Source organism: Orycteropus afer, unplaced genomic scaffold, assembly GCF_000298275.1.
Source record: "Orycteropus afer afer isolate SDZICR_OR568_19922 unplaced genomic scaffold, OryAfe1.0 scaffold00058, whole genome shotgun sequence".
In the NCBI taxonomy this organism is placed as follows: domain Eukaryota; kingdom Metazoa; phylum Chordata; class Mammalia; order Tubulidentata; family Orycteropodidae; genus Orycteropus; species Orycteropus afer.
The window spans coordinates 12,772,149-12,784,222 of NW_006921645.1; the positions used below are offsets into that span (position 1 = coordinate 12,772,149).

At 50.1% G+C, this 12,074-nt stretch overlaps 1 protein-coding gene across 1 annotated transcript in view; it reads right to left on the reverse strand.

Moving 5' to 3' along the window:
• The window catches only part of DNMT3A (DNA methyltransferase 3 alpha), a 93,510-nt gene that overhangs the window by 61,596 nt on the left and 19,840 nt on the right, over positions 1 to 12,074 (reverse strand). The gene's annotated exons all lie outside the window — the stretch shown is intronic.

Below are 12,074 nucleotides of genomic sequence, written 5' to 3' on the forward strand. Positions count from 1 at the left end.
AGCAGCAGCAGAAGCCCCAGCCCTCTTACAAGGTACAAACAGCAGTTGCAGTCCAAGGTGATGATTTCAACTTCTCCTGCTTGTCACTAGTGGGGCTTAGACAGGATGGAAGGCAAAACGAGAATTATAGCAGTGAGCAATCCTGCTTCTCCCTCTCTGGTGCTGGGGTGGGGGTGGGCGTCGGGGGATAGGTGACTGAAGAGTTGTGAAGCTAGTATCATCCTACGGTTGAGCAAAATGTAAAATGTTACCCTGTGATCCACTGCCCCCTACCCTGCCCAGCAGGCCTCCTTCATTTCGGGTCTATAAACCTTGCCACCACTTCCTGGGGTTCCTCAGAGTGTGTTAACCTTTTCCTTCCTTCCAGGCAAGACCTCTCTACTCTCAGACTGTCTCTTGTTTCTCTGTTGTCACCACCCCTTAGCAGGCCTCTCCTGTGGGAGCTTTTTCTGAGTAGACTAGGGCTGTTGTTGTTACGTGCTGTTGAGTCAGACCCGACTCATAGCGACCCCTCCTTGGGTTTCCGAGGCAGTATCACTATGGAAGTAGATTGCCCCATCTTCCTTCCGAGGGCAGTGGTCCTAAACTTGGGGCCATTTTGCCCCCATTCCCGCCCCAGAGGTCTTTAGCTACTTGTCTGGAGACATTTTTGGTTGTCACATGGGGAAGGGAGGAGTGCTGCTGGCATCCAGTGGGTCTGTAATCCAGACACATTGTAAATGCTGCTCCTAAACACCACACACGGCTCAGGTCAGCCCCACAACAAAACAGGGTTGAGGCTGAGAAACCCTGGGCTGAGGGTAGGGGCACTGACCAGGGACTGCCTTTTTCCCCAAACGGTGACAATTTCAAACCATGTCTGTCTCTCTCTTACACACAAACTGGGAGGTAGCTGTGCTAGGCCTCTGGTCTTTGGTGTCCTCACTCCCACTCCCAGCTCCAAGTACAGACAGCTGTGACCCCAGCCTCACCCTGAAGGATGCGGGTAAAGTCCACTCCAGTATGCACTCCCCATCATCCTTAGCCCACTGCATTCTACATTTGTTTACAAAGCGCTTTCACGTTGTGGCACTCATCACACTGTACCTAATTATTTGTTTACTCTGTGTCTTCCTCCTAGACTGTGAGCTTTGCTTTATTTATCTTTATCTTTTTATTCCTCTCCCTTCCAACTGCTCACCACGCTGCCCCCCCCCCACAACAAACAACCTGGCATAAATATACTTGTAAAATTAATAAATTTAATTATCACAATCACTCTGTTGTTAGGAAGTGTTATTCTCACTTTTCTGATGAAAAAGTCTCCAAGGCTTGCCTCAGGTCACACACCTACTAAGTGGTAAAACTTCCAGGATGATCCAGTACCGGCTGGCGTTGGCATCAAGTCAATTTCAACTGATACCCATCCTATAGGACAGAATAGAATTGTCCTATAGGGTTTCTAAGGCTGTGAATCTTTATGGAAACAGACTGCCACATCAGACTGCCATATCTTTGCAGCTGGTGGGTTTCAACCTTCCAGTTAGCAGCTGGGGGCTTAACCACTTTGCCACCGAGGCTCCTTTTGGACCCATGTGCAGGAGAGGCATTTGAAAATAGCCACCTCATGACTGAGTTTCCAGAAAAGCCCAACCTCACAAATCTCAAAGTTTCCAAGAAGGAGAGGAAGCTTTGATATTATTGAGAAGGGTCAAGGAAAGGCTTCTGCCTATGTCCTGGGCAGCATCTGCCCCAGCCAAAAGCCAGAGGCAAAGAAAGAAGGAACCTTCTGCAGTGAACCTGTCAAAACAGAAAGCAATTCCCACCCCCTGTCCTGCCACCTTGTCCTCCTCCTCCTTTGCTCAAAGTCTGGACTAGACACCAGAACTCCTGACACCTCCATTACCCAAGGTGGGGGACATGTCTCCTAAGGGGAGGACAAAGTGCTGAGGAGCCAAATGGGGAGAGGGGTGATTTTTTTTTTTTTAATTGCTTTATTATAATGTTGCTCTCTCTCTCTCTCTCTCTCTCTCTCACACACACACACACACACACATACACTCCTGGAGAACAGGAGGTGAGGAAAACAATAAAAGGGGGATGCTGCCTAGGCATCTGGTCATGCAGGAGCCCATTCACTCATGGGGCAGTAAGGGATAGGCTGCAGGGACCAGTGCTCATTGGATGCAGGGCCACCGCAAGGCCTGTGCCGGCTGCCTTTCTCTCTCCTCCAACACCCCGGGCTCCAATCCTCACCAAACCTCCCGCCTTCCCTAATGGAAGGGTCCTGGGCGCCCTCCTCCCCGACTGCAAGTGCCTGGAGGTCGCAGCCAGTGTCGCCCTGCCCTCAGCACTGAGCCTCAGGGGGGCTGCAGCTGAGAATGGCAGGCTGTCTTCCCCAGACCCCAGGGCAGTTCGCGGTCAGGCGGGGCGACGGCGGGACTACCACGGCCAAGGTGGGCGCCGGACACCGCCTCCTGGCCTCCGGCCCTGGTCTGTGCCTCCCCTGGGCACCTGGCTTCTGCCCGGAGCCTCCGGCCACTCCCCTTCCCCTCCGCAGCCTCACCTCACTCACCCGGCCAGCCCGCCCCGGCGCCCCTCTACGCTCCGCTCCAGGCAGGGTGCTGAGAGCCTGGGAGTCAGGGCCTCTGGCCGGGGCCTGCCATTGTGCCGAGCGCGGCTCTGCGGACTCTGCGGCGTGCCATCCGGGCACCCCGGCGTCCGGCCAGCCGCGGCCTCTTGGTTAAAAACACACAGACACGATCACACGCGCAGACACACAAGTGGCGCACCACAGGCCTGCAGACACCCGACTGCCCGCCGTGCACAGCAGAGGACAGAGATGCGCATGGACGCAGCGCGTTGTAAACAAAACACAGAGACAAACAAGTCCCCCCTTCCACTCACACCCGCCGCTCAGCCAGCCCAGTTCCTTGGCTCTTGCAATCCCTTCAGCCCCCCAACCAGCCCTGGATTTTTCCAGGTTGACTCTAGTTTCAGGAAACAGCCGTATGTCCACGTAAGCAGGGCAGCTCAGCCTCCGAAGGGCTGGCACTAGACCAGTGCTCCCCCGCTCTGCTCTGCTCACTCCTCTGCCTCAGCCCTTCCTTGCTGCCCCCTTCCTCAGGCAGCCCTCCCTCCGAGAGATCTTGTTGCAGTCAGAAGTGGCCTTGAGGCAAGGAGAGATCTGCATACCCAGTGCCCCACTCCCAGAGGTCCCCAAAAGCCTCTCTGCTCAGTGCTCAGCTTTCCTGGGGTTAATGGAAACAGGTGCCCAAACCTCAGAACTAGGACTCTGATGACTACAGATTTCTTTCTCCCTGGCTGGACTGACTAAAAGGGGCATCATCAGTGGGATCAAGGGACAGCAGGGCCAGAGGCCAAAAAGGGCCAATCCTGGAAACTTTGACCTCTGCCTGGGCAACCATCTCTCAGGTCCTACCACTACCTTCACCAGTTATGGTGAGAGCGGCCTTCCCTCTCCACTCCCCAGAGTTCTTTCCACTGTGGTCTCTCTCTCTCTCTCTCCCCCTGTCTCTCTGTGTGTGTGTGTGTGTGTGTGTGTGAGAGAGAGAGAGAGAGAGATACTTAAGTGTGAGGAAAGAACTACTTCTGGGCACAGAGAAGCCTAGGAGGTCACTCGGTCCATGTTCCTGTTAGGCTGCTGCAAACCATGGCAAATGCAAGCAAGAATGAACATGTCCAGGGAGTGGCCAGCCCACTTGGAGTTCCATTTTCAACAGGGACACCTGTCCACTTGGAAGAGGGCCTGGCTGTCCTCTTTGAAGTCAACCTCAAAGGATTTCAGAGTGAGCTGGAGGCTCCCTTAAAAAAGCCATTATGTATAGAAAATCCATGTATATAAGTAAATCTCTTTTGAAGTTATTTCTATTTTCAGCCTTTGCCATCTGGAGGGTGACCAGTTTGGTAAGAAGAGAACCCACCATGGAAAACAGTGCTCTCTTTCCTGTGCTTCGTTTACCTTTCTGAAGTTTGTGATGGGTGCCCTGAACTGTGCTGGGTGCATCCTGCCCCACCAGACATGATGGCATAGCTTTAGTCACATCCCCTCTCAGCCTTTGTCTCTCCAGACTGAAGAGTCATAATCTCTTTAGTCTGTCCTTGCCTGGCAGCCTTGCCTTTCCCTTGATCAATTTCACTGCCCTTCCCTGGAGCTTTTCCAGCTCTGCTTTGTCTTTCTTGAGGTGGCAGAACCGAAATGTACAAAATTCTCTAGGTGGGGATGATAAAAGACACCTAGCGTCAACAACTCTCCCTCAGATGTGTGTGTCAGTGAGTACCTGCCAGTGCAGGAGTGATGCAGGTGCAACCCCAGCTTTAGAAAAGCTAGTTTATGTGGTGCTGAGAAGACATGGAGGCCAAGACCTGTAGAAGTGAATGGCTTTTGCTGGAGGTGGCCCTGAAAAGTGTGACTCTCGGAAGGGGCTACGGAAGGACGGAAATAAACAAAGGAACTGTTAGAAAAACAAAATGGAGATTCTTAGAGTTTCCTCAGTGCTCTTCCAATAAGACCAACTACCTAGGAACTCTGGTGGTGTAGTGCCTAAGGCACTTGACTGCTAACCAGAAGGCTGGCAGTTCAAACCCACCAGCCACTCCTCGGAAGGAAGGTTGGGCAATCTAGTTCCGTAGTGATACCTCCTAGGAAACCCAAGGAGGAGTCGCTATGAGTCGGGTCCGACTTGATGGCCCATAACAACAACAACAACAACCTAAAGGCGGCCTCTGCAATGGCTCCTGCCAATTTGCTCCCTTCCCAAAGTCTCAATTTCAGACAATAGCACTGACAATATCCCTGCTGTGCCATCACTGGGGCCTGCAACATCTACTTTGGTCCCTGCTTCTCTCTAACACCCAGTGGCCAGCACACAGGTCTTGTCAATTCTGTCTTCCCACTGCTGCCCCCTAACATGTCCTCAGGATGTCTTTTCGCACCACCTGACCCCACCCACCTTCCTATCTCCCTGCATCCACTTGTGCTTGGCCCATAATGTTCACAGATACCAGCTTCCCAAAACATGTCTCCCATCACCTCATCCCCTCCTCAGAAACCTTCCAGATACACACAACTCAAGCTGCCTGCAAACTACCTTTCCAACCAAGAACAAAAACATTTAAAAATGAACTCTTCTCAGTCAAACCAGTCTGCTCATTGTCGTTGCCTTCAGGGCCTCCCCACAAAATGCCACACCCAGACATGCATTCCTTACTCCACACCTTTGCTCAGGATAGGCCTTGATAGGAACACCTCCTTTGAAGCCCCACAACACTTGAAGTCCAAACCACTAACCAGGCCCTTCTTGTATGGATTCAGTTAGTTGTTTGGGCTGATCAGGTAGAAGAATGAGCAGATGGAATCTGCAGGGAACAGTTAAAAGAAAAGCCTCTAACTTCATGGGACACATTACAGTACTGTTTGCCTCACACCTTCAGAACCACTAGAAGGTAGGAGAGCAGGTGACAGTTGTGTACTGATATGGGCTGACCGGAAGAAAGGCTACCTCAGAGGCTCTGACCAGGGGCTAGAGCTCAGGAATGGAAGGTGCTCTCTCAGGAAATGTGCATAGAAACAAGGGAACACAGAGACCCTGAGTCAAGCTTCCATAGGTTTAGGCAGGAGGAGTTCTAATCTGGAACAAGGAGTGGATTTGAGCTCTATCTTAACTTGGAGAAGAGTCAGAAGGTCATATTAGGTTGGAAAATTAACCAGTACTGCAAACCCCTAATAGCTGAATTAAACTGTACCCAACTGCATTGAGCTATAACAGAACAATTCTCTAATTTACTCCAGTTTAGACCCTAAGTCTTTGGCTGCAGTGGGCCAGTTTTGCCTTCTTGAACTCACTGGCTCCTGCCCTGTGTTGAAGGTTCAGCCTCCAACATGGAGTGGAGTAAGTAATGTTGGCTCCAGCTCATCTGAGCTCAGCGCCTCTTGCCCCTTCCCTGCCCCCCTTCCTACTAGGTTATTCTTAGCAAGAAGTGACCTCAGAGTGCTCCCTTGGAACAAAAATAACCCTAGAGGAAGTTGGTGGGTATAAATCTACAATGAATAAATACATATAGCTGGTAAACAGGGTATGAAGCCCCACAGGCCGGGCACCCCCAAGGGTCTGGTGGCCAAGGGCAGAAACTGTCCCTCCTGGTGTTCTAGCTGTCACCACCCACAAAGGGCAAAGATAGTTGCAGGGCTGCCCAACCAGTAGTGAATCAACTTTGGACATCCTCACATGTGACTCTGAAAACTCCTTAGGAACTGGTGGACAGGAAGATGCCCCTTTTTCCCTACCCAGCACATCCACTCACACCTGCACAACATTACACCTGTGGCGTCACTAGCAGGATGCAGACTGTTCCAGGTGACATTGTCAGCAGAGGTGATGCCAAAATGACTACAACATTTTTATGCAGTGTTTCAGCAGACATTTCTTTTTTCTAAAAACATCCCTATAGTTAGTTATAATAACAGAAATATTTTTCATAAACCCAGCTTACATGTATCAATATACCAACAAGACTAAAACTCTATGCTAATTTACTTTTTTGACCTTCTAACGTGCTCTGGTCAGAGCTGTCATTATTACCCAACTACAATGATGCTCTGAATCACATGGTTTCATGTACATGTGCATGCTACAAGCACACACTGCTTTTTTTTTTTTTTTGATGGTCGCTAATTTTGTCAAATTTTCTAGTGCTTTAGCTACAATACTATGATAATTAGTATTTGTGAATCTATATCAATAACTTTTTTTTAAAATGAAGTTGTAATTAAAGGAAAAGGAGAAAAATCAAAAGAAGGCTTCCATTTAGTTACTAATAATGTTGTAACTAATAATGTAATTCAATGTAAAAAGATTTTACAAAACTATTTTGTTGTTAGTATCATATAATCTAAGTATTACATTTATGCAATTTATATCTATATTTAGGAGCTCTGGTGACGTAGTGCCTAAGGCGTTTGATTGCTAACCAGAAGGCTGGCGGTTCAAACCCACCAGCCGCTCCTCGGAAGAAAGATGGGACAATCTACTTTCCTAGAGATACCACCTCAGAAACCGAAGGAGGGATCGCTATGAGTTGGATCCGACTCAACGGCAGTGAGTTGAGTTGTTAGTTTATATCTATATTTATCACATATTATTCTATGATTAAAATTGATAATAAACATTACTAAGGATTCTGTATGGTCTGGTACAGGAGGAGGTCCATGGCATCAGTGTCACCATGAGTTACTGCACTGGGTAAAACCAACCTATTGACGCCATGCCTCACACTCAGGCCAGCAGACACAGCCCAGCATGCTGCTGTTCCCTTGCTGCCGCCATGGGCACTGGCCAGCCCACAGGCCCCCGGGGCTCAGGTGCCAGAATGCTTCCTAGGCCCCGCCCAGGCCTGCAGCCGCTTCCTGTTTCCTGTTGTAGGGCTCAGGCTGCCAAGCATTCTGGCTCTGTGACCGGCACCACTGCTCAATTCTTAGCTGGGCCCACCTCTAGCTCCTCAGCGCCTCTACCTGCAGCCTTCCCCTCTTACACATGGGCTTCCTGGTATTTGGGTCAATCTCGCTCCTCAGTTGCATTTTCTCTGTACGCTTTTTGGACCAAGTCTACACGTTTTTCCAAACAGCCCTGAATCATATATTAACTTAAATAGTGTAACTATTCGGGACCCAGTCAGCCAGGCGGTGTGGCTGGAGGAGTGAGAAGGAAAGAGCACCATTGCACTCTGAAGGTGTGAAATGCAAGCCCTGAATAAACCCTCTGAACCTCAGTCTCTTCATTGTAATGTCAAGGTGGTAATGAGAGTGGCCCCCACCTACCTCACACAGGTTTGCTTTAGCATCAGAAAAGGTCATGGTTGTGAAAGGCCTCTCTAGGCAATAGAGTGCTACACAAATACTTGCATTCATTCATGGTCTCTGCACTCAGTGAGTGGCTCTGATGGTGTAGTAGTTAAAGTGCTTGCCCACCAACCAGAAGGTCAACAATTGGAATCCACCAGCCACTCTATGTTACTCTGGTGGTACAGTGCCTAAGGCATCTGACTGCTAACCAGAAGCCTGGCAGTTCAAACCCACCAGCCACTCCTCAGAAGGAAGACTAATCGACCCAATGGCAGTGGAGTTTTTTTTTTTTTTTAAGCCGCTCCACATGCTCTTTGTTGTCTGTGGGAGAAAGATGTGGCAGTCTGCTTCTGTAAAGATTACAGCCTTCAAAACGCTATGGGGCAGTTCTACTTTGTCCTGCAGGGTCATTATGAGTCAGAATTGATTCAGCAGCAGTGGGTTTGGTTTGATTTGGTCCTCAAGGAGGTTGCCAGACCAGTGCAGTGTGGCTAAGAGTCTCAATGATTATGCAATGCAGGGTGACATTAAGGTCAAAATGTAGTGGGAGAGTCAAGTTCTCTTAGCTTGCTTTTCAAACCATCTAGGGTGAAAGATGGGAGCCCTGGTAGCATAGTGCCTAAGGCACTTGACTGCTAACCAGAAGGCTGGTGGTTCAAACCTACCAGCCACTCCTTGGAAGGAAGATGGGACAATCCACTTCCGTAGTGATACTGCCTCAGAAACCCAAGGTGGGGTCTCTATGAGTTGGGTCCAACTCGACAGCACACAACAACAGGGTGAAAGACCAGGGTTTTTTCCACTTCCAATCAATCAAGAATTGATACTTTTGTAAAATATAAAATCATACAATTGGATGTGGTGACAATGCCAAATTGATATCAAAGTGTTTAAGCACTTATTCTCCCGTTCTGTACATACCACAGACAAGTGACAGCGTACAGGCCAGTGTGTCTCTAAGTGAGACCCACAGACCACTGCTGGTCCAAGCATGTGATGACTAGGCTTGGATCCTCCTTGACCAATAGTTCAATTTGCAAATTAATTTTACAAACAGTTCATGAAGGGAAAGCCCAGCATGGATCACAATTAAAAACTGAACTTCATTTTCCAGATGGGCTTTGAGAGGCTGTGGCCCTGGGGCAGGTAGGGACAAAGGGAGGCAGTTTCAGGCTGGAAAACAGCATAAGAGGTGGGGGAGAAATGTGCTTGGCACATTTGGGAAGCATGGAGAAGACAGTTTCCTCTGGTGAAAGAGGTGGGTCCTGGGCAATAGTGAGAGCTACAAGTCAGCAAAGATCAGATGGTGAGGACCTGGAATGCAAGACAGAATATTCTAGATCTTGTTCCATAAGAAATGAAGTCCCTGGAGATTCCTGCAGAGAGATGTGCCATGCATTTTCTTTATTATGATTACATATGGACTCCTATCTGCAGCATGCTAGATTGAAAGATTAGTCTTATTTGTGTGTCTGGCTCCTGCCACATGGTAGGTGCTCACCGAGTGGAAAGTGTTGGTTGCTAAGGGGAAGAAGAGAGGAGGAGCTTTAGAAAGCACACTGGCCTGGGCAGATTGGGTGGGGTGGAGTCTGGTTTGGGTGAGAATGCAGCTGTGACACACAACACAGCAGTGGGAGTAAGCAGAAGGCACCCAGGGGAGATACCTGCCGAAGGCAAAGATCGACAAGCCTCGAGAGCAAAAGGAGAAGTGAGCCAAAGACTGTGCAGCCTGGGGCTGGGGGGAGGTGAGGACACTAGTGGACATGCCTCCTCTCGTCCTGTCCAGTGTGGGACATGCAACATTTGCATAGATCAAGACCCCAACCTTCAGCCAGGTTTTCCTCTCTTGCCTCCCAGTACTTCCCCTTGGGCACACCTGTCAGGATCCCAGCCAAGCTCCCTCCCCTCTCCAGGCTTAGCTGGATGACACAGTCAGCTGCTTTAAAGCTCCCTGGGAAATCCATTCCCAGGGCCACAGCTGCAACAGGTCCCCAAAAGCCCTCCCTACTGCGCTCCTCCTTCGGAGTAGGGGAAAAGGCCAGGCCGAGCACCTGCCCCACAAGTGCTGAGGGCTGTGAGTCAGACCAGATGGCCTATGAGCCAGAGACCCTGGCAGCAACAGGAATTTCCCCAGCACAGGCTCCCTTGGGCGTCTGGGGCCTCCAGCCCAGGAAGGGCTGTGCTGGCTCTTTTTCTTTGGGGTCAGTCTTCCTCTGTTCTCCCCAGTGCAAGAGCATCCCTTTCACAACAGCTGCCTCAGGGCCCCTGCCTCCCCAACCAGCTTTGCCCTCCCCATGATCTCACTTGAGAGTCCAGGTGGCTACAGATGCCACCTAGGGCACTGCTGGACCACATCCAGACTGACCTACACAGGATATACAATCCCCTCATTCCCCAATCAGCTAAAGGCCGATGCTAGGCCACAACCCCAAAGGCCTGCACTACCTTGCAAACACTGCCCCTTGAAGACTTTGGCCCTTGTAGACACTGGCCCCACAGCTGAGCAGGTTTATTACACTGCCAACCCTGCACATTTGGACTCTGCTGTTTTTAAAGCACACTGGGAGGCAAACAGGCCAGGTACTATAAGCAGCCCTCGTTTGACATTGAAGCTCAGAGAGGTTAAGTTATTTGATCAAGGTCACACAGCTAGGAAGCAGTAAATCCAGGTGCTCTTTCCTTTGAGATCAAACTGAGGTTGCTGTGCCCTCTGAAGGAGATAGGTTGGGCCTGGGTAAGGGCAGGGACCAACATTTGCTGAGTGTTGGGCTCATTGGTGCTTGAACTCATTTATTGTCACAGAGGTCTAGGAGGAACACATCTTTATCATCTCTGTTTTTCAGAAGGGGAAGGTGAGGTTCAGGCAGTGACTTATTCAAGGTCACACGGGGTCAATAGTAGAGTTGGGATTGAACTCAGGTCTCTGGAATTCCAAAGACAGTGGCTTTCCTTCAGCACTGGCCCCTGTTCCAGGCTGGGGAATGTATGCCCCATGACCCTTCTCCACTCACTTGGCTGTGCCCCTCTTGCTCTCATTTGTCCATCCATTTGTCCTTCCATACACTTCCATACACTTCCATACACTTGCTTCTGATTTCTTTGTGTCCTTTGACCCCTCAGGGCATCAGAAACCCTGCCTCTCAGAGATGTGCCTTTCCTGTGATTCCAGGGAGTCACAAAGACAAGTCACAGGGTTGTGGGGTCTTTATTTGTGGTGGGAGGCAGATCACGGAAAGGGCCAGTTTGCCTTGCAGATCCTGCATGGCAAAGCTGACTGAGGAGGGCGGGGTCATGCGTGCGAGTGGACAATTCCTGCTAGGCTCTGACTCCAACCTGTTCCTCCCCAGCCCCCCAACTTCAGCCTACATGTGCCCCTCTACCCACTCCTCACGGTGATGGAGGAGGAGAGTGGAAGGACATCCCAGGAATCAGAAGGTACAGCCTGGAGAGCCTGCTGAAGCCAGAAATTCCTTTGAAGTTCCTTGTTTTACCTTTCAAATTTATGTGAATTTTTCAATCCAGGCCATAAAATATCCATGTTTGCTTTAATATTAAAGTGTTTAAAAATTACTTACCAGTTCAATTGCTTAACTTCTATCCCCTTGTCTTCCTTCAAATCTTCCAGTAAAATTGGCAGGGCCACTCTTAGCACCCAGCAGGTTCCCCAACCTCCCTCCCTCCTCAGAGAAGCCAGCTCACCTCCAGCTGGGACAGACCCCTCCTCTGCCATCGCTTTTCACTTCAGCCACCATTCACCCTCATTCTCTACCCCGAGGCAGAAAATCTCAGGCTCCCTGCCCTGCCGAGAACATGTCCCTATAGGGCTGAGTTAAAAATCCAGAGCCCCCGGCTTCCCTTACTTTCTTGCTCCAAGTTTACCCTCCTCAGCTGGAAGGGGCTAAAAGAAAGGAACCAGCTGTCTTTAGCATTGGGTAATAATTATTGCTCTGTGTTTAAGGGAGAAGGAAGGCAGGCTCTTACGGCCCACAGGACTTGCTCTCTGGAGCCCTCCTCACTTTGGGTAACACCAGAGTATCCCCAGACCTCAGAGGCTATGGTACCCAGAAGCCTGGGCCTTTGTTGGCTGGCCCTGCAGCCTACAATCCACAGGGCTTGAAACAGTGCCCGGCTTCTCCTTCTCTCCTACAAAGAGACTCAGTAATCTGCATCTCTTTCCTCTCAGTTTGATCAGACTCTCTGAGCTCCCTTGGTTCCCTTCCTCCAGGTTCTCTGC